Raw genomic sequence first — 23763 nt, 5'->3', positions numbered from 1 at the left:
TCCCTGAATCTGCACTCTAGAAAGGCGTAGAATTAGGGGAGATATGACTGAGGTGTATAAATGGAAAACAAGATTAAAGAGGATGTAAATAGCGTGCTAAAATATCTAGCAGACAGGATTCGCAGCAATGGATTTAAGTTGGAAAAATTCAGATTCAGGAAGGATATAGGAAAGGACTGCTTTGGTAATAGAGTTTTGGATGATTGGAACAAACTCCCGAGCACAGTTATAGAGGCTAAAACATTGGATAGTTTTAAAAATAGGTTAGATGCGAGTTGGACCTGATTAGCTTGTGCTACTAGGTCAGATGCCGTGCTCCTTCCTTAAGTGAATGTGACCTGACCTGACTAGATTGGGACATTGGCTTAAGCCGGTGGGAGACTTGGACCTGCCTCGCATGGGCCAATAGGCCTGTTGCAGTGTCCCTTCTTTCTTATGTATGATAATTTATGTAACTGTGCGTGTATACACATGTGCAACATCTGGGTATCTTTACTGTAGACGTTTCGCCATCCAGTGGCTTTATCAACATAAATTCCAGGACATAATTTGAAGACAGAAGAACTATATACAGAAGATGAGGTGATCAGTCCCTCAGCCTTGGAGTTGGTGCGAAGAGCACCGTAGTCGTCGAGATTCTGAAGCAGAGGCAAGGAGCCTGGCGCTTGTATACTAACGTCAGGTGGAAAAGGGGACAGATAGCAGATGGTATGGTAGGCGGGATTCCCCAGTGGAAGTAGGTCCTACCCAGAGATGAGTTAGTTGTTGTAGTCGTGAAGGTTATGTACACGTCCTCAGAATCTTTCATCTTGTCAGTATTGTATACCATTCTTGTACAATTTGTGTATACCTGAATAAACTAACTTACTAATCAGATAACATGCAAAGTGTACCGTTGCTTGTGGAGGGAGGGATTGTTAAGTAGGGCATGGAGCGCAGGTGTGGCACTCTGATACCGCAAATGTATTACTAGAGTGCTTACTTTTAGTGTACCACCTGAGTGCTTAATGTAACTAACACTTGAGTGTTCACTGTGTTGCGGCGTGCATTCAGTTCACGGGTGCTGTCACTCACCCGTCATTCACGTGTTCCAGCATCAAGATATGTTGTTCTTTCTTATTTTCTGCACCAACACACTCACGCCATTACAACCACCACCAGTAACTCTCACCACTACCTCTCAATTGTCATCCTCACGATAACCATTCCCATAATCTCCACCCATCACGACCACCCCCCAGCACAACCCCCCCGTCCCCCGTAACAACCACTCCAACAGCAAATTCAGACAGCGTAACGCACATGTTGCTGGGCTATATAACAAGACATTAAGAGAACTCGAGAGCACTTTCCAGCTGGTTCCACTCACGCAATCTACACCTTTACTGATCTAAATGACCCATCACCGCTCTTTCTAAACACTCGCGTCAATAAAACACGAGTCAAAGTAAGAGAATATGACCCCGTGATCTTTCCATACTGGAAAAAGTACGTTAGTGTCTCGTGTCACCTGACAGACCAAGGTCAGTGCAAGTACCAGGCCTGGAGGATGGATATCTTGGTCTATAAGGGGCAGGTAGCATTAGCCGGGGTGTTAAATCTAATACATGCAATGTCCCACTACCACCAGTACATGCAACGTCCCACTACCACCAGTACATGCAATGTCCCACTACCACCAGTACATGCAATGTCCCACTACCACCAGTACATGCAACGTCCCACTACCACCAGTACATGCAACGTCCCACTACCACCAGTACATGAACATTAAAATGGTATAAAATACCGACAGATTGTTAGGTAAGACACATATGCAACAGTTAGGTATCTTTATTTTGAAACGTTTCGCCTACACAGTAGGCTTCTTCAGTCGAGTACAGAAAAGTTGATAGAAGCAGAAGATACTTGAAGACGATGTAATCAGTCCATCACCCTTAAAGTTTTGAGGTGGTCAGTCCCTCAGTCTGGAGAAGAGCATTGTTCCGTTGTTGAAGTGACAGAATCGGGCCTTATATAGTCCCAGGAGGTGAGACGTAGGTTGATTTGGGAGGGCAGGTCCTTCTCAAACCCAGCCGTTCTCACTAGTAGAGGTTGTCGAAGTAGATGGTCTGTACCAAGATACCCTTGTGTTGCAGTGTCTGACAGAATGAACATTAAAATGGTATAAAATACCGACAGATTGTTAGGTAAGACACATATGCAACAGTTAGGTATCTTTATTTTGAAACGTTTCGCCTACACAGTAGGCTTCTTCAGTCGAGTACAGAAAAGTTGATAGAAGCAGAAGATACTTGAAGACGATGTAATCAGTCCATCACCCTTAAAGTTTTGAGGTGGTCAGTCCCTTCATTCTGTCAGACACTGCAACACAAGGGTATCTTGGTACAGACCATCTACTTCGACAACCTCTACTAGTGAGAACGGCTGGGTTTGAGAAGGACCTGCCCTCCCAAATCAACCTACGTCTCACCTCCTGGGACTATATAAGGCCCGATTCTGTCACTTCAACAACGGAACAATGCTCTTCTCCAGACTGAGGGACTGACCACCTCAAAACTTTAAGGGTGATGGACTGATTACATCGTCTTCAAGTATCTTCTGCTTCTATCAACTTTTCTGTACTCGACTGAAGAAGCCTACTGTGTAGGCGAAACGTTTCAAAATAAAGATACCTAACTGTTGCATATGTGTCTTACCTAACAATCTGTCGGTATTTTATACCATTTTAATGTTCATTCTGTCAGACACTGCAACACAAGGGTATCTTGGTACAGACCATCTACTTCGACAACCTCTACTAGTGAGAACGGCTGGGTTTGAGAAGGACCTGCCCTCCCAAATCAACCTACGTCTCACCTCCTGGGACTATATAAGGCCCGATTCTGTCACTTCAACAACGGAACAATGCTCTTCTCCAGACTGAGGGACTGACCACCTCAAAACTTTAAGGGTGATGGACTGATTACATCGTCTTCAAGTATCTTCTGCTTCTATCAACTTTTCTGTACTCGACTGAAGAAGCCTACTGTGTAGGCGAAACGTTTCAAAATAAAGATACCTAACTGTTGCATATGTGTCTTACCTAACCACCAGTACATGCAATGTCCCACTACCACCAGTACATGCAATGTCCCACTACCACCAGTACATGCAATGTCCCACTACCACCAGTATATGCAATGTCCCACTACCACCAGTACATGCAATGTCCCACTACCACCAGTACATGCAATGTCCCACTACCACCAGTACATGCACTGTCCCACTACCAGTACATGCAATGTCCCACTACCACCAGTACATGCAACGTCCCACTACCACCAGTACATGCAACGTCCCACTACCACCAGTACATGCAATGTCCCACTACCACCAGTACATGCAATGTCCCACTACCACCAGTACATGCAATGTCCCACTACCACCAGTACATGCAACGTCCCACTACCACCAGTACATGCAATGTCCCACTACCACCAGTACATGCAATGTCCCACTACCACCAGTACATGCAATGTCCCACTACCACCAGTATATGCAATGTCCCACTACCACCAGTACATGCAATGTCCCACTACCACCAGTACATGCAATGTCCCACTACCACCAGTACATGCACTGTCCCACTACCACCAGTACATGCAATGTCCCACTACCACCAGTACATGCAATGTCCCACTACCACCAGTACATGCAATGCATCATACTACCACTGATCCACTCAACGTGGTCTGTAGTATAAATCTGACCGATATACAAGTCACTGGTGAAAAAACAATACTGTACTGGTATATACCAGCGCCCGGTACACACGAGATTCAAGTAAATCCCCCGAGCTATTAAGCTACAACCAAAGGCCTGAACGAATGAACAAAGCAGTGAACAATCTATAAAACTCATCAGCAAATGATAAAAGTACATCAAGAAGAGCGGCGGCAGCAGCATCAAGACAAGTAAACAAGGAGAAGACGGGTAAACAAGGGAAGACAATGGGAGGAGGCAGAGGAACAAGCGAGACAACTAATATAATCTCTCTTGCACTTTCTCCTCGCCGCCGTTGGCCCACCACCGTCAATACCAGGCTCTTTCTTATCTATATTGACTTGTCTGTGGTTGGGCGCTGGCTCTTGGGTCGCCGGGCTGGACCGGGTCCCCCCCCCCAGCATACCTAATCCTATCTCTCCTGGAACACCCAACCAAGCACCCCTGACCATCCCACAGGATGCCCGACACTTCCCACCACTCCCCAGACAGCTCCCAGCACCTTGGACGAGCCCCCAACACACCCGTGAAGCTTCTCAAGCCTCGCCTTCAGTTTCCACATTTTATTACCCCCCCTTCCCCATCCCCACCAACCCCGAGTATCGTCCGGATCTGCGGGAAATACTAAGATTGCTTTAGCAGTTCCAGCATTTTCTTCCACTCCAGAGAAAGTTTGGATGCCACCGCAGCTCATAAGAGACTGGGGAGACCAACACAATGCGCCGACCACCACCATCACTGGGACAGCTGGTGGTGCCACTTTTGTCACAGGGTAATGGCTCTGCCAGAAATCAGAAATTGGAGCACACAACAATTGGGGCCTCTACCCTTCAAACTGAACTGTTCGCTATACTCCTTGCAATCAAGTGCGTCCATGTATCTAAAGTTGACACCATAAATGTAATCGACTCGTCCATAAATGCCCTTAACTCCAGGAGTACCAATTTTGGCATCCTTGTGTCAGAAGCAAGTATAGTAAAATTTCAGAGAGTGGATCCCATCTCACTGGTCTTCAGGTGCATGATAGACAAGTATCTCTGGGAGGTTGCGTCACCAGCTGATGCAGACAACTAAATATAAACTTGGGCAGAGAAACTATTGTCACTCACTCACAAATGGTTAAAAATGTTGAGCATTTTATCCACAGTGGCATATTACTCTACATTATGGAAAACACCCTGGATTTGCCTACTGTAAATAACATACAAACACTTCAACGTTTTTAAATTTAAGCGTACCTTGCTAAAACGTAAGTCGATACAAATAATTCAAAACTACATGTAATCTATACTAATATGTTTGAGATTTAATTCATGTCTGCATAAATAACCCATTACGATTATAACCAGATATAAACGTGTAAAATACATTAACACTTTTTTTTCCTATCAAAGCTGTTTTTCAGTCCCTGGACCATTGAGCTGAACTCTTCTCCAGGCTGAGGGACTGACCACCTCAAATAGTTTTTCTGTAAGACTGATGGGCCGATTACATCTTTATTACACTACTACACTTGCTCCATCTGTATCTGAATGAAGAAGCCTACTGTGTAGGCTGAAAGTTTCAAGATACCCAACTGTCGCGCATGTGTCTTAATCGTCAAAAAGTACCTTGTTAGCCAGAACATTAAGGACAGACTTAAAATTAAACTTGAAACTACAGTACCGAATAATTTTATTTGGTTAGTTTAATAGAATGCTATGGTTTGCAATCTTGACATTTTATACAACACTGGTTAATGATTTGTGACAGTTGAGATTTTTTAACAATTTCGTACAACTTTTGAAGTGGTATAAACCTTGGTAATAAATACCGACAAGTTGGTTTAGAAAGACACGTAAGCAAACACTAACATATTTATTAGAAAACGTTTCGGTCCTGGGACCTTGATCACTTCTAACATACAGAGGTAGAAAGACATTATATATATAGGCGGAGAGTGAGATGTGACGCACGTGACCTGAGGAATGTCATAAGAACATAAGAATGGAGGAACACTGTAGAAGGCCTACTGGCCCATGCGAGGCAGGTCCTTATCAAAACAACCTCTGTGGAAAAAGACACTTATGTACAGTTCAGGACATTTATTAAAGGAAACGTTTCGCCACGAGTGGCTTCTTCAGTCCTAATACAGAGAAAACTAAGAAAACACACATATATATAGTTTGGTTTCAAATGGTTCGGGAGTTATTTCTTGAGTAGCTTTGGGTAGATGTCGTTTTGATAAGGACCTGCCTCGTATGGGCCAGTGGGCCTTCTGCAGTGCTCCTACATTCTTATGTTCTTATGTACTACTACTACCACCCCTACGCACGCATCACCTCACCTGACTCCCGCCACTATATATATGTGTGTTTTCTTAGTTTTCTCTGTATTAGGACTGAAGAAGCCACTCGTGGCGAAACGTTTCCTTTAATAAATGTCCTGAACTGTACATAAGTGTCTTTTTCCACATCTTGTCGGTATCACCATACCATTGCCTCAAAACAACCTCTGCCTATGATGAGGACGAGTAGACGATGAAATCATGTGACTCCTGTGTTGTTGGGTTGGTGCTGCTTAAGTATCATGTATGATACGAAACGTTTTCTAATAAATATGTTATAGTGTTTGCTTACGTGTCTTTCTAAACCAACTTTTGAAGTGGATAAATTAGATATGTGCAACATTTGGGTATCTTTAATGAGGAAACGTTTCGCCACACAGTGGCTTCATCAGTCCATACAAAGGAGAATGATGAAGAACAAGAGCAGTTTGAGGTAATCAGTCTTGAGTCGATGTGGTCAGTTCATCGGTCTTGAAAAGAATACAGCATATGATAAATTAGACACATGTGCAACTCTTGGTGAGGAAACGTTTCGCCACACAGTGGCTTCATCAGTCCATACAAAGGAGAATCTTGAAGAACAGGAGGAGAATGAGGTAATCAGTCCCTCAACCTTGAGTCGATGTGGTCAGTCCATCAATCTTGAATAGAGTTGCACATGTGTCTAATTTATCAACATGTCGGTTCTCTGAACCATTCATCTACAAATACAGCATATGTGCGAAGAAGTGGCTTATATACTGTAGGTAGGAGAGGTACAGCACATATGTTGTATTCTTTTCAAGACTGATGGACTGATCACAGCGACTCGAGGCTGAGGGACTGATTGCCTCATCTTTTGTATATAGTTCTACCGTCATCTAATTATGTCCTAGAATCTGTATTGATAAAGCCACTGGATGGCGAAACGTCTACAATAAAGATATCCAGATGTTGCACGGTATTTTATACCTTTCTTACTGAACATTAAAATGGTATAAAATACCGACAGGTTGTTAGGTAAGACATGCAACAGTTAGGTATCTTTACCTATAAAGATACCTAACTGTTGCATATGTCTTACCTACCTTTCTTACACAATATTAAGATCTACATTATTTAGTTTATATGTGGCATGGTTATTTTCCTGTCCAATGTTTAGAACTTTGCATTTGTCTATATTAAACTGCATCTGTCACTTCTCCGACCACTGCATCAGTCTATTCAAATCTTCCTGGAGTGCTCTAATGTCCTCGTCAGAATGAATTCGACGAGCCTATTTTGGTGTCATCAGCAAACTTGCTTATGTCGCTCTTTATTCCCTTATCTATGTCGTTTATGTAGACTGTGAACAACAAGGGGCCCAACACTGACCCCTGTGGAACACCACTCGTGCGAGGTAACAGGTATGTCTTACAAGTCTAGTTACATTCAATTAACACAATGTATATTTCTCCTAATCTTGTAATATTTTCTTTCTAATTTAGGCGACCTGATCTGACAGTGTCGCGGAGTCGATCACCTAACCCTTAATAGATAACATACAAGTGTGATTATTGGTTTAAAACCGACAAATTGAAGATTGATACACTAATGCAAACAGGCCAATACAAGTATTTGATGAAGCCATTGTGTGGCGAAACGTTTCTTCAATAAAGATTCCCACATGTTGCATTAGTGTCTCAATCTTCATAACATACAAGCGATGAGCAAGGAGGCCTGTTTCAGGAGCAGGCCTCTAGGGCAATGACCCCCTCAACCATCAAGCAATATAAACAAAGGATTTTACATGCCAGCTGATGCATATTACAGATAAACAAAAGCTAAATGTCAATTTTGTTCTTATTAATACCAAATAATGTATAAAATAGTTAAGAGTGAGTGAGACAATATAGCGAGGAGCTGATAAATTAGACACAGCGAGGAGCACCATAGATTATCTGGCGAGATTTTCAAGAGCTTGCTTACCAGTAGGTTACCTGTAGTCTCTTCTAGAGATCAGCGCCTCCGCAGTCTGGTCTCAGACCAGGTTTCCTGGCTGCTAAATAACAAAAAGGCACAATGCCGTGACTGGAACGATTCACTAATAACCCGCACATTGTACAAGAATGGTATACAATACCGACAAGATGAAATTAACACATGTGCAACATCTGGTTATCTTTATTGTAGACGTTTCGCCATTCAGTGGCTTTATCAATAGAAATTCCAGAACATAACTTGAAGACAGAACTATATACAGAAGACGAGGTAACCAGTCCCTCAGCCTCGGAGTAGGTGTGAAGATCACCGTAGTCGTGGAGATTCTGAAGCGGAAGCAAGGAACCTGGCGCTTATATACTAACGTCAGGTGGAAATGGGACATGTAGCAGACGAGGGCATAGTCACTGGTAGGCGGCATTCCCCAGTGGAAGTAGGTCCTACCCAAAGAGATGGGTTAGTTGTAGTTGTCGTAGTCGTGAAGGTTATGTACATGTCCTCAGAATCAAGATTCTGAGGACATGTACATTCTACGACAACTACAACTAACCCATCTCTTTGGGTAGGACCTACTTCCATTTGGTAATCCCGCCTACCAGTGACTATGCCCTCGTCTGCTACATGTCCCATTTCCACCTGACGTTAGTATATAAGCGCTAGGTTCCTTGCTTATGCTTCAGAATCTCCACGACTACGGTGATCTTCACACCTACTCCAAGGTTGAGGGGCTGATTACCTCATCTTCTGTACATAGTCCTACTGTCTTCAAGTTATGTCCTGGAATTAGTATTGATAAAGCCACTGGATGGCGAAACTTCTACAATAAAGATACCCAGATGTTGCACACGTGTCTTAATTTCAACCCGCACATAGAGAGGAGCTTACGACGACGTTTCGGTCCAACTTTGACCATTTACAAAGTCACACTGGTTGCTAGCCTGATCGATCAGGAGGTTTACGCCTGCTGTTGGTGGTGAACATTAAAATGGTATAAAATACCGACAGATTGTTAGGTAAGACACATATGCAACAGTTAGGTATCTTTATTTCGAAACGTTTCGCCTACACAGTAGGCTTCTTCAGTCGAGTACAGAAAAGTTGATAGAAGCAGAAGATACTTGAAGACGATGTAATCAGTCCATCACCCTTAAAGTTTTGAGGTGGTCAGTCCCTCAGTCTGGAGAAGAGCATTGTTCCGTTGTCTGAAACAATATGAAGTTGAAGTGACAGGATGGGGCCTTATATAGTGCCAGGAGGTGAGACGTAGGTTGATTTGGGAGGGCAGGTCCCTCTCAAACCCAGCCGTTCTCACTAGTAGAGGTTGTCGAAGTTGATGGTCTGTACCAAGATACCCTTGTGTTGCAGTGTGACAGAATGAACATTAAAATGGTATAAAATACCACAATCTGTCGGTATTTTATACCATTTTAATGTTGATGTCTTATTACACATGTTCCAGTCTTATTACACCTGCTGCCTCTATAGGTACCCGAGTGTTGGTGGACTGTTGTAGGTCGCATCAAAGGCTCATTACAAATGTCATATGTGGCTTTATCGAGTTATTCTAGAATACTACTATTTTGTCTCTGGTGTTCGATGTTACACTACGAGAGTAAAGTGTCTTTTACAGACTCGGTAGGCAGAACAATAAGGGCTGCCAGACGGTGTTTCAAGGTTACAGTGTTTTGTACTGAGTCACTGAGTGACGGAGGAGCTCATCTCAATGAACTGGTAATGGCAAAGTTCCCTGATGCTTCAACAAGATTCTACAAGGTTGATTCTTAAGCAGTGACAAGCGAGGCACTATTCAACTGAGTAGTTATGTACCTACATGACACACCCACACATCTGGAGAACAAAAAAATATGTATAGTAAAAGGCTTGATAAAGCTCCTGGAGAGCGAAACGTTGCCACAATAAATGTCACATTAGTTGCACTTGTGTCCTTTTACTATACAACAAAAAAATAACTACATACCTCTGTTAATGATAATGCAGTTGTAAAAATACTGAGAAAAAATGGACGATACAGTCAGATAAAAAAAATGACTTCTTGCGGTCAACAAGGTCATGTACAAGTCATTCATTAAGGTACTGCCATTCACAAATTATTCAAGAAAAAATGGATTGCCAGACTGCATTTAGCAGACAAAACAAAGTTTGCCACGAGAGTAATTTGAAATCTACGACAAATGGCAAACTATTACAGTAAATAAGTGAATGGAAAATGCAATACGCAAGATCCACATTTTTCCAGAAGGACTAAAAAAAAATATATATATGAACTTATCTGAAGACTATGAAGATCTTATGCAGTTATTAAATTTAATAAATTCTAACAAGAGTAATCAAACTGAGTACATGGAGCGACAAGTGGAGGACTGATTTTTATGCAAATAAAATGCCATGTAAAGGAAATGGAGAAATAATTAGAGAACACATTAAAACTAGAGATTGTGTGACAACCAAAACACTCAGATTTTTAAGCAAACTGAGCTCATCAGTTACTATTGAAAGAGGCGGCATATGGGACGATCTAAACTACTGCCCACATCCCTGACAACACAAAAATAAAGCGACTGAAAATATTAGGATCCACTCGTGAAATACAATTAAATTCCTTCATATTATGTGCTGCTGTTATATGAAGTGGTGCAAGTGCTGGAAACACTGATAGTTACAGGTGTAGCGATGCCAGGTAACTGGAAGACCTTTGTAACAAGGTCTGATACACCCGCAGTGTGCTGCTACCCTATTCACTAACAAGTGGCACACGCGAGGTATGACAAGCGTCGACCTGAGCAGAAAGTTCAACAGTGAAGCGTGAAGAATGATGAAAGCAAAGTGAGCAACACGGGGAAGATCAAAGTCCGTATCCGTATATGGTTAATTTTCCAACTATATGTATTTATAATTTTCTGGAAATAATTTTAAATTTCAACACCTGGGGAATACGAGGCACTGAGATTTGAGTCAAGGGCGGCTGACTCCAATTTCTTGGATTAAGAGCCATGAGAATCAAGACAGGTTCTTATTAAAGATTATTCTAATCTGGACAGCCAAGAACGTGGTTGCGAGACTGGACATGATTAATGACGAGCAGTGACCAACCAGGTGATGGGTAACCAGAGGTACAGCAGCTGAATGGCTACTTTGGCGTTTCCTTACACCTGCTGTCTGTTACCTACCAGTAAGTAGGTACCTGGACGTTTGCCGACTGGTGAGAGTCATCCTGGGGACAAAACTCAAGTCGCCTGAAATACTCTACATAACCAGGGACTTTCTATAGTATGTCACTGATGTCAGCTAGGTCTGTACAAGTTCTATCATGTACTTTTAATAATAATCTTTATTTCTACAAAAAGGTCGCGTTCCATTTAAAGCTCACAATGCGTTAATCAAAGTCTAAAATAACAGACCAACTGATTGATTGATAGGCCGTGTCAACACATCCTGCCGACGGTGATAGACAACTTAGTATCTACACTTGACTATACTGGAACGGGAAGCCCCTGCCCGCAGTACCCGGGTATCTACCCAGGCTTCAATACCTCCACAACTAGAATATGTTTGCCCACAGTGGAAATGGAGTGTGAATGTTATATTACTTAATAAAGTATAATTTATAGCAGCTTGTGACCTAGTTTATATGTTAACACTGTGTAACATGTCACGATGCAATACCAGACCTGTTGCAAGCATTCAACTGATGGGTGTAAAATATCGGCACACTGCCGTGTATACAATACTTATAAAAATGTCATTTGCGGCTTAATATTTCGCATTATGACTTTTGTCAACAATCCACCATTCTGTAAGATACCCATTAAAACACATGAGCACTGTGGCAGGGATTTTAAATATTTTTTTTTATTTTTAAGAGTTCAAAATAGACATTTTTATATACATTAACAGTCACTAATTATCATGTACTTAACTTCATGCAAAACCTCCATGATGATACATGAACCGGTGTGAAGACGTCAGCTGCTGCTCCTGCGGAGCACCCCGTCATCTTTACCCATAAAAGAACAGTTATTAAATTATAGCGTGCTTAAAACATGATAATCACCTAAAACTTCACTCGTAGCTCAGTGGTTGATTTGGGTTCGATTCCCAGGTGAAGTGACACATGGGGAAGTCGCCTTACACCTGTAGTACCTGCTGACACAGCAGCAAGCAGATATCCGTGGGTTAAACCGTCGGTTGTGGGAAACATTTTATGGAAGAGGAGGAATGCATTCGAACGAAAATAAGCCATACCTCTAGCCTGTCTTATCCTGAACCACCTTGAAGGTCGTATTCAAGAAAATCATCTTTTACAAAACTGACAGCTGCAGTTTAATATAAACAAATGCAAAGTTCTAAATGTTGGATAGGAAAATAACCATGCCAAATATAAACTAAATAATGTAGAGCTTAATATTACGGATTGCGAAAAAGATTTAGGAGTTCTGGTTAGCAGTAATCTGACACCAAGACAACAGTGCATAAGAGTTCGCAATAAAGCTATGTATCCTTGGTTAGGCCTCATTTAGATTATGCTGCACAGTTTTGGTCACCATATTACAGAATGGATATAAATGGTTTAGAAAGACACGTAAGCAAACACTATAACATATTTATTAGAAAACGTTTCGGTCCTGGGACCTTGATCACTTCTAACATGTTAGAAGTGATCAAGGTCCCAGGACCGAAACGTTTTCTAATAAATATGTTATAGTGTTTGCTTACGTGTCTTTCTAAACCAACTTGTCGGTATTTATTACCAAGGTTTATACCATGGATATAAATGCTCTGGAAAACGTACAAGGAGGATGACAAAGTTGATCCCATATATCAGAAATGTTCCCTATGAGGATAGACCGAGGGCCCTGAATCTGCACTCTCGAGAAAGGCGTAGAATTAGAAGGGATATGATCGAGGTGTATAAATGGAAGATAGGAATAAATAAAGGGGATGTAAATAACGTGCTGAAAATATCTAGCCTAGACAGGACTCTTATCAATGGTTTTAAGTTGGAAAAATTCAGATTCAGGAAGGATATAGGAAAGCACTAGTTTGGTAATAGAGTTATGGATGAGTGGAACAAACTCCCCAGTACAGTTATAGAGGCTAAAACGTTTTGTAGTTTTAAAAATAGGTTAGATAAATACACGAGTAGGTGTGGGTGGGTGTGAGTTGGACCCGATTAGCTTGTGCTACTAGGTCAACTGCAGTGTTCCTTAAGTGAATGTGACCTCACTAGGTTGGGGCATTGGCTTAAGCCGATAGGAGACCTGGACCTGCCTCACATGGGCCAGTAGGCCTGCTGCAGTGTTCATTCTTTATGTTCTTATGAATCCTATGTCGGATATTAACAGATCCAGTTTGATGTTGATCTACTCAAAGTGAAAACAAATGAGTCAAGAGTTAAAGTAGTGAGGCGTATATTTAAATTACTGACAAATAAATCACAAAGTGACCACAGTAAAAAAAAGAAAAAGAAAAACTCCGTCGCTCAAGGCACTGTCCTTGCTCTTTTACTCTTTCTCAGCCTCAGACTAGACGGACAAAAACACACAGCTACGCGTCATGTTTTGCGCACAATACTAAAATTAGCATGAAAGATGCCTCGGTATAACACTGAAGAACTAGAGATATCAACAGTGAGTGAGATTAAGACACATGTGCAACATCTGGGTATCTTTATTGTAGACGTTTCGCCATCCAGTGGCTTTATCAATACAAATTCTAGGACATAACTTGAAGACAGTAGAACTATGTACAGAAGATGAGGTAATCAGTCCCTCAACCTAGGAGTAGGTGCGAAGAGCACCATAGTAGTGGAGATTCAGAATCTCCACGACTATGGTGCGAAACGTCTACAATAAAGATACCCAGATGTTGCACATGTGTCTTAATCTCATCTTGTCGGTATTATATACCATTCGTACACAACAGTGAGTGAGCGATATTATACTAATGGGGACGAGCTAAACTCATAGGGGTCATACTGCGCCTTCCCTTAGTTCCGATTTGAACCAAGGGAAGGAGAGCTGCGATTCCTTAGATCTAAATCATTCACTGACATCAAGGCGCCCCCTTTCTTCCCCTCTAAGGCCTAGTACAAAACAAAGATCAAGTGCTTGCATGATCCCGCATTTCAAGTGGAAGACCATGCGCAATATACCAGAGTGACTGTCAGATCACCAAACATTTAAAAGAGCACACCGTCCACGTTGCCGATGACACGACTATGACAGGGGTTGATTTTGAAAAACTTCGTAACAGTAAATACTATGCCGGTGACAGCACTTACCTCTTGTGCTATGGACTACTGTGCTTGCGTCATTTTAACAGGCAGGTATCACCTACAGATCTTTATTGCTTATTTAATATGACTGCTTCCACCCAAGTGATGACTGTTTTCACTCAATATCACTGCATCAATGCATGGTATACGAGTACGTACCAGTACTACTGTGGTGCCCGTGTACTGTACCTGCCATCAATACCACCGTGACCTCTACAGGTACCTGGAATGCACTGTCTGCTAGGATGTGCCACCAATACTGCTACACCCACCACAAAACACCTCGCATGTACTTTAACTGTACCTAGTTCAGCCATCAAAACTTTGGAGCCCGGTCCCTGGACCCATTGTGTACCTCTGTAATCTGTAAATACCTTTGTAACTTGTCATGATTGTGACTAGACCTACCTGGAGTTCATTACCTTTGTAAATTGTGAGTTCATTACCTTTGTAAATTGTGAATTCATTACCTCTGTAACTTGCTCAGCTATCAAAACTTTGAGGCCCAGTCCCTGGACCCATTATGTACCTCTGTAATCTTTTGACTACCGCCCACAGGATGGGTATGGGGTGCATAATAAACATATTAAACTAAAATGTACTTTAACTTGGACGAGACAGATACTTCACATTAAATAAGAGAAACTTAATCTCTTAGATCCTTAATCGAAGGCAAGTGAATCAAAATCAAATGCCTCTTCGTACAGTACATGGCCACAGATGGTCACTTATTAAGAACCAAATTAAAGAACACCGGTGGAGATGGCGGAGGGGAGGAAGGGAAGGAGGGGATGGAGGAGGGGGACAGAGCAGGTGTGTTGGGGTGGGTGGGTGTTGGTGCGACAGCCACGCTCTCACAGGTCTCAGCCCTTCCTAGAATTAGTCTTAATAACTTACCACTCTTCATACTTCTGCCCCTCCCCCCCTTCCTTTATTCCCTTCCATTCCCTTGCTTGCTCGCTTGCTTGCTTGCTTGCCTTCCCTCCCTTGCCTGCATTCCAAGAAACACAGGTAATTTAGGAGCTTCAATGAACAGTCTGACAAAACCATAGTTTGGAAGTACGAGTGGTTGCTGCTAAGAGTAGGCTATCACAACACGTACACTCCCTACCACCAGCTTCATTATATTTACAAACTACTTAAAATGGCAATACTGTAGTAGAAGAGTCAGTCAACTAGATATTGTTTAATGACTGTCAACACTCAGCAATTCATCTTGGAACGAGAATGTGACTTTAGTACCCAAGAAAGAGTGTCCGATCGATTTACCGAAGCTGAACGCTTAAACGATTCCAGATCGTTTCCCCACTTCCTATTCCCGGAGACTTATTACGTAATATTGGTGACAGTTTTCTCCACCCTAGACTTCTTACAGGGGATTTGGCAAGTCCCTCTCCATAATGACAGCCAAAAGTCAACAGCCTTCTCCGTTCCTACAGGCCATTCATTTCCTCGAAATGAATTTGGGTTATGCTCTTTTCGTATCAGATTTTTAAGGTTAACGACAAATATTTTTAGAAGCCTCATAGGCAGCATCTTTATGGTGTACTCGGATGATGTGATTGCCATGTCAAAAGACGTGGATATGCATCGCGAGAGAATAGATTTGCTACTTGGTACGACTGAAAAAGTTAATTTAAAGAAAAAAAATAACTGTCAATTCTTTAGAACATTAAATTTACTGGTCATGTAGTGATTCCTAGAGGGGTTACGACCATTCAAAGTAAAGTAACTGCCACAATTTTCTTGCACCAAAGACTGCTGATGCGGTAAGATAATTTGTGGGAGCTCAGAGTTTTTACAGAGCTTTCATTTTTTTCCACTGAAGCTCCATTAACTGAATTGCTTCAGAAAGATGCTCCTCTCACAGGGCCTTCGATTAAGAAAGAGCATTTCAGACATTAAAAGATAAGCTAACTTCTGCTCCTGTACTAAAAATTTCTGATTTTGGAAAACTTTTCTACCTAACAGATGCCAGTGCTAATGATACATAGGTGCCCTGGCGCAAAAGACTGATGGCAAGTTTAACCCAGTTGCATTTACTAGTGGAGTCTTAACCAAAGCTGCACAATTATTCTGTAACTGAGCAAGAAGCATTAGCCATTGTCTGGGATTTAAAACATTCCCGTGATATCTACCTGTAACCAATTCACGTGTTGACAGATCAAGCACCACTGATTCCTTTGTTCCAAAACAACCTACTGGACATTTAGGAAGATGGTCTTAGACCATTCAGGAGTTTAACCCTTAAACTGTCCAAACAAATTTACGTTCACGTGTAGTGATCCTAAAGTAGATCTACGTTTTTTTTTTTTACATATTTTCAAATATAAAAAAAAAAAGTAGACAAATTTTTTTACACGTTTTCAAATAAAAAATCTAATTTTTTTTTACATACTTTCAAATGTTGAAAAAACGTAGATCTACGTTTGGACAGTTTAAGGGTTAATCCTACCTTCGCACGCTTGCCTGGCAAGTCGAACGTGGTTTCAGATGCCTTGTCTCGTCACACTGGTGCAATCGTAGTTTATCCTTCATTTAGCGTAGGGGATGTTAAAAATGCACAACGAACCAATCCAACATGGTCTGGTGTGATCCGATTCCCGACAAAGGAATACCGAACTCGACTATCACATTCCTAACATGACATGACACTACGTAATAGTATCCTACTTAACATACCATAGATATGACATACCACTGACAACTTGGATCATGCTACATTCGGGATATTCTCGTCATGCAGGGTTAAGAATACATGGAATACATGTAATACAAAGACTAGCAGACGCTAGAGAAATGAATATTAGGCACTGATTCTACACTGAAAAACAAATGTATGATTACGGGGTATAGCAAAACCCAAAGATGGTAAAGTATTATTGTGGTTAGGTTCGAGTAATATAACGAGGCAATTGGAGTAATACACGACTGTTCTGCAGGATTTATTAAGTAGAAATGGTGTGTCATCTGCCAGCTGTCTTGTCTCACTGACGCCTACATCTTAGCTGCCCATGCCCACAGGCAGTGCCAGGGTATGAACTCGTGCAAGTCAGAATCACTGACCTATTTCACTCAAACTTAACAGTCACATTCCTATGATGTGACACTAGGTAACGGTATCCTACTTAACATACCATAGATATGACATACAACTAACAAAAAAAATATTAAGTATGAAAGCACTATAAAGTTCGTCAATGACAGTGAGTGAAGCTGCATTCAGTGAACTAGACTTGGTAGGTTATTTGTTAGATTTGGAAATATAGTTGGAATAAACGTACAGTAATGTGAAATGGGGGGGAAAAAAATGTTGAAACACTAATTCAAATTGTTTAGCATGCCATGAAGTGATGTAGAGACTAGAGTCTGCATGCCTGCTAGCTAGGACAACACTACAAACACTGACACTAAATGGGCAGCGAGTATTTACAAACATTACTTGAAGGATTCGATTCCATAGTGAATATCTCTGTGTTGCCGGTGTTGAAGCAAACATGCTGTGGGTCACATCATCACTACCTCGTACAGGGATTCATGGCCCAGAGGTGAGCCCTGCCATACATTTATAATTTCTGCCACGATTTTTTCAGAAATTTTATTTTTGTTAGTTAAAACAGACAAACTTATCGAGGTAATACAGCGTTATTTGTTTACGAATGGGAAAGTATCCTCGTCATTTAAACCAGAAAAAATTGAGGGCTCAGTTCACGAACCATTCTTGGTAGGTTACTACAATCCACGGAATAACTACCCCTTCCCATTACCACGTACAAGTGACCTAACAGCGGGGTGGAGTCGTACAGCAATCCACAGAATTCTCCCCCCCCCCACCCCACCATGTAAAGGAGACCCAGCACCGGTGGGAGAAGGGAGTGCTGGAATTTTTTTTTTTAATCTTGAGAGATAACCTCCACAAAGACCAAAGGTCTCCGGTAATTAGATCTTCTCATGGTGGATGAGATAGAGAGAGAGAGAGAGAGAGAGAGAGAGAGAGAGAGAGAGAGAGAGAGAGAGAGAGAGAGAGAAGGGGAGGGTCACGGTTGTGTGAAAGAAGGGAGGGAGTGGGAGAGGTGGTTTTAAGGTGATAAAAGAGCCAGCGGACATTCCAGGACAAGAGATGCCCTCGACCGTCTCGCCTCGCTCAACACGCTTCCATTACATTTCAATCTCACTCATTCACTGTAAAACAAAGAAAAAAACGTCACTATACCGTGGCTAGAAAAGGTCGGACTGAAACGTCGTCATAAGCGTCATAGTGACGTTTTAAGTGCGAACTGTGTGTATAATTCACTGTAAAACAAAATGTACAGGAATTTCGTGAGTAAAACCCAGAGTTAGAGTAGTGCCAAGCACTCTTGGCTTCCCCCCAGAAAGGAGTGATAGAAACAGGTAAGGGAGGCCCTTTCTCCAGACTGTCTGCCTTCAAGGTCAAAAGATATGGTGGGCGGCAGCTGCATTAATGTAGGGGCGACTGTGGCCGCCGAATGGAGGGACGCAGGGGAGGGATTAGAGGTGAAGAGCAGAGGGCGAGGAGAAGAGGATGAATCTGATAATACGGCCCCGCGCGAGAGTGTGAGAAAGGTAAGATCAGATAAAGTATTATATTAATGGGGAAGCGCTAATCCCTTACAAGTCATACAGCGCCTGGAGAATGAGGTTTAATTCAAAGGTAGCTCAGATTCCTTTGATCAAGATACCTTCATCAAGTCAGCACTACCTCCCCTCTCCACAATACCCTCGAAGGGATCAGACGAAAGAGGACTGCATGTGAACAGTCGTATCTAATAGTACTCGTGTCGAAGTAAGAGACAACAAAAGTCACTAACAAAGGCATAAAGACAACACGATTGGTCAACAGACAGGTTTAATACCATGGTGATCAACAGATGCTTCACTACACCATTCTCGCGCTTGACTGAAACGTTGATTTAAACGGGCCTTCCCCCCTCTCCCCCTCCCCTCTCCCCCCCTCTGCAACATCGTTTCTTATTTATCGTTAAACAAGTTGTGTGGTTTAAATAACGTAGCCCGACCTAAAACAGGATTTGAAAACACACTGATGTGAAGTATAGGCAAAAAATTAACATGCCGCAATATGCTTCCGTAAGTTGAACGGACAGCAGATTATATTCTACACTAAGGAAGGGAGATGGTAGGTTTACATGGGAGAAGAGCTCACAAGATCACCCTGTGAAGCTCAGTACATACAGCGATACCTGCCACTATGAAGCCAAATACGGAAGAAAGTGCATACACTCAGGATATCTTTAATGGATACGTTTCGGTCCTGGGACGGACATATCCATTAAAGATAACCTATGTATACTTTCATCCATATTTTTGGTAGCTTCATACCTTCTACTTCCAAAACCAAATAAATCCCAAAGTACGTAGTCGTTTGATATCAAAATATGGACAAATACCAGTGTTTGTAGACACCTTCGGAGAACCCAGAGTAAATCAAGATTGATACACTCCCTACGAAAGCAAGACTCGACAGGACATGCAATATCCCCAATGAAAAGCAGGAGCACCACGACTACGCTAAGAGAACACAATAAGTGTATGGGGCCCAAGAATGTTCAACTGCCTCCCAGCATACATAAGGGAAATTACCAATAGACCCCCGGCTGTCTTCAAGACGGCGCTGGACAGGCACAAAGTCAGTACCTGACCAGCCGGATTGGTTCGTACGTCGGTTTGCGTGCGGCCAGCTTTAACAGTCTGGTTGATCAGGCCCTGATCCACCACGAGGTCTGGTCACGAACCTGGCCGCAGGGGGCGTTGACCCCCGAAACCCCCTCCAGGTAAACTCCAGGTATACACTGCGAAATGGTGTGGAAGCGTTACACACGATGTGTTACCAAGAGATGTCATGAACACCAGTGTCGCTTATGAACGTTATCAAGTGCCACCAACTAGTGTGTAAAGAAACAACTGAGTTACCAACAACAGTGTCACCAACAAAGGTGTCGCCAGTACTTACCGTTGCTAGACAGGTCCTACCATAATCACTGTGCAGACAACAACGCCACTCGCCCGCAGAGGCCAATCTGGGAAGTGATGAAGATTTATATATATAAATGTGCTTGGCTTGAATTCCATACAAAAATAAACCAAGATGCAAAAAACATAACTTATACAGTAAAAGCAAAACACACACACACACACACTTGTGCTTTTTTTTCTTTTTAATTTATACAAACTGTGTAGGCTGTCGACAAGAAAATAGCCTAGTCAGGGATCGGGCCATGAAGACGATGCTAGGAACCATCTACAGATAACTAATAGTTCAAGAATAAACATGTAGGCTAAAGCAGAGTATGCAGTCATAGTATAGACTACCAGTGTCATCACTAAATGTTGGGAGGTTGAGGGAAACGAGTTTAAAAGCATCATAACCTTACATCACTGGAAGATCACTTTCTAAAATATTCAATTGAGAATTAATCCCCACATGCCTGTGGCCAGAGGCAGGCGTATAACCATTCAACTACGTTGAACGGTCATCACTGCAAGAGCTAATAGTCAGGGGAGATGCTATCATGGCGTTAAAGATACTTACGAGCAGTGACGGTGGAGAGAGATGCAAGATATATGTGACAAAGGGAACACTGAAGCTGAACAAGATGAGCCACAGAAATAACAGGAATCGAGTCTTCTACTGTATCTGGGTAATAGACAGAACTTGACGAGGTAGTAGACAGCAAGCCAAATACAGAAATTGTCTTCAAAGAACGTAAAAAGGCTCGAGAGATACAGAATTACGTTAACAAGTTGAGGTTAGAAGGCAGGACCAAAAGCTGAAATGTGACCAGAAGCTGAAATGTATCCCCATAGGAACAAATTTGGGAGTACACGCAACTTGGCCACTGTACATAAACAAAAGAAGGACCAGGAGCTGACACTCAGCCCCGCGTGAACACACAAGTACACACGAGAGCTCAGCGAGATGCACAGGAACCAGTGCCTCATATTTCTTAATTTTCAGTTGTGGACCAGTGGAGCAAGGCTGGCCCCGCCCCGTCCCCCCCCCCCTTTCCTATCTTCCCCAAGTTACTACCCAGGTGTATCTGAGAACATACGCCTCTCCCCTCTATATGAACGCACATAATTGAATGTTCACACGTGCATTCGCGTAAGCACACAATTACTCCGAGAGCAAAAGCAGTGATATGGTCTCACTGGCTGAAAGAAAAAATAAAATCACACGATACAAAGATAATATAAAACAAGAAGAAGAATTAACAGAGATACTGAGCAAGATGTGCCATGACTATACTTACTGGGTGTCTGACAAGAGCCATAGAACAAAGGAAAGAGTTATAATTACGAGCAGATGTTACAAACATTGAATATTAAGCAAATTATGAATGATGCAGTGGCAGTGTCGACTGAGGAGCACCTTGAGTTTAGTTCTGCACATGCTGATAGAAATACAGAAAACAGGACACCATGGTTTCTGTTCTGCACCTGTTACTACAAATAGGTTATTAAACATAATTAAACACGTACACACTAACATAGGTGATTCCATACGTGCACGTGTGCACACACATACTGTACGTGATCAGTTGCGTGTGTACCCGCCTTGCTGTATTAGTGAGGGTTGAGCCGAGGTTCAGAACCTATCACGATATTCAATGTTCAGCCAATTCAAGTAATTAATGTAACATTTTAGCATCTGTTGTATCTGGTCCTGAATCCATGCACGGATTATAGTATTCATGAAGGGAACGCTAAATCCGCAGGAACCATACAGTATCTAGGAAACGGGAAGTAATCATGTGCGACTCAAGAAGCCCGAAGGGAAGGATAGGTGCATTTTCTTGGGTCAAGATCCCTTGGCCGGCACCAAGGCACCTGGAGCGCCTCTACCATCTCTTACTTCCTCAGTACCCTTGGAGGGTGTTCTTGAGGTCAACACTCCGCAGCCCTTGACCAGGCCTCTGGAGGGATAATGATCCAAGGAATTGTAGCTACTCTTTCCTGGGATCAAAACTAGTTACCTATTGCGGTGGGGCCCTTCGACCATGTTCTCCTGCCCCGGTGTTGGCTTTTTGCTGATTGTATTTTCTTAACACTTGTTTGCCCTCTCCCTACAGCATTACCTTGTACCCAAGGACTGAGGTACAACGTTTCGCCCACAGCTTTGTACTACCCAAGTTCTAAGGAATCACTTGTGTGTACAATGTTTCGCCCACAGGAAAGGAAGGGATTACTAACCTAACCTAACCTTGGACTTGCACATCAGAGCTTATTTCTTGGGTAGTATTGAAAATTGGGTAGATCAAATGTTTGTTAGTGGGATGAATTGTAAAGGACCTGCCTAGTATAGGCCAACAGGCCTGCTGCAGTGTTCCTCCTTTCTTATGTTCTTATGTTCTTATGTTCCCCAAGAGCTGTATGATCCTTACGGGTTCAGCGCCTGCCTTTAATACTTTCACGGAAGAAATTTGTAAAGGTATATCATGACAGGTTGGTCTGCTGCCTGCATTTACCCACCTCCTTTCCTACACACACACGAGCACAGACACCACTCTCAGTCCCACGGTCAAACCTACTAGTAAAATTTATTTACCTTGCTACACAGGTCGCGCCCAAGAGCAGGAGAGTGGAGGGAGTGTGACCCTGAGGTCCAGTTACCCGATCATATCTTCCCTGACCCCTCCATCTTCCATTACTTGTTACCTGGTAATGGTTCTGTGGATCATCAACCCAAGGATCCTCGCCCTGCTCCAGGGTTTCATCAGTTAGGCTACTGGTGCTAGTAGTAGTAGTAACAGTTCCAAGCCTATCTACTACACGAAAGTCATTAATGCTGTATGTAACTTGCTGATCTCAGTCAAGAATAGTTTAAATTAAACTACCAGTAAGACAACCGCTTTATGGTCCATGTGCAGCAGCAGCAGCAGCAAGCCCAACAAGCCTCATTCGCCAAGAACTGCCGGCAAGTGAACATTTCCCACACTTTTCTGTGTCCAAATCCTGCACTTGTATCCCTTGGGAAACTAAACCCCTAAGAGTCCTACATCGCCTGGGAATATAAGGCAATCAGGTTTAATTCAGGGAAAAAGAAGCTTCAGTTCCTTGGATCAAGAGCCCTTCAGCATCATCCCCATCTCTAGGGCTGTGGAGTGACCACTAGTACTTCACCCATCACCTCCACAACATGATATACGCCAAGATGCTGAAGGGCTTTTGATCCAAGGAATCGGAGCTATCCACCTCTCAAATCAAACCCAAATACCTCGCATTCCTCATGCGATGTACGGCCACTACGAGTTTAGAGCTTCCCAATGAACCTGACTGGTACCGTACTTCATACCTGGGTAATTACCAGGCTATCTTCAAGATGGGGGACCTCGCTAAGTTCAAGTCAGATCCTAATGATCCAAGTACCTACGGTAGATTG

At 42.5% G+C, this 23763-nt stretch overlaps 1 protein-coding gene across 8 annotated transcripts in view; it reads right to left on the bottom strand.

Annotated features, from left to right (window-relative positions):
- Nucleotides 1–20407, bottom strand: part of LOC128694687 (metabotropic glutamate receptor) — a 111930-nt gene extending 91523 nt beyond the window's left edge. For all 8 annotated transcript variants that reach the window (XR_011393400.1, XR_011393399.1, XM_053784922.2 and 5 more), the window contains exon 1: nucleotides 20335–20407. The gene's annotated coding sequence lies outside the window, so the exon portion shown is untranslated. The remainder of the gene's footprint in view (nucleotides 1–20334) is intronic.
- Between the last annotated feature and the right edge of the window lie 3356 nt (nucleotides 20408–23763).

This window comes from Cherax quadricarinatus, chromosome 51 (genome assembly GCF_038502225.1).
Source record: "Cherax quadricarinatus isolate ZL_2023a chromosome 51, ASM3850222v1, whole genome shotgun sequence".
NCBI classification, from domain to species: Eukaryota; Metazoa; Arthropoda; class Malacostraca; order Decapoda; family Parastacidae; genus Cherax; species Cherax quadricarinatus.
Note: the sequence above shows the minus strand (reverse complement) of the source record. Positions and strands in the feature narration are given on the sequence as shown.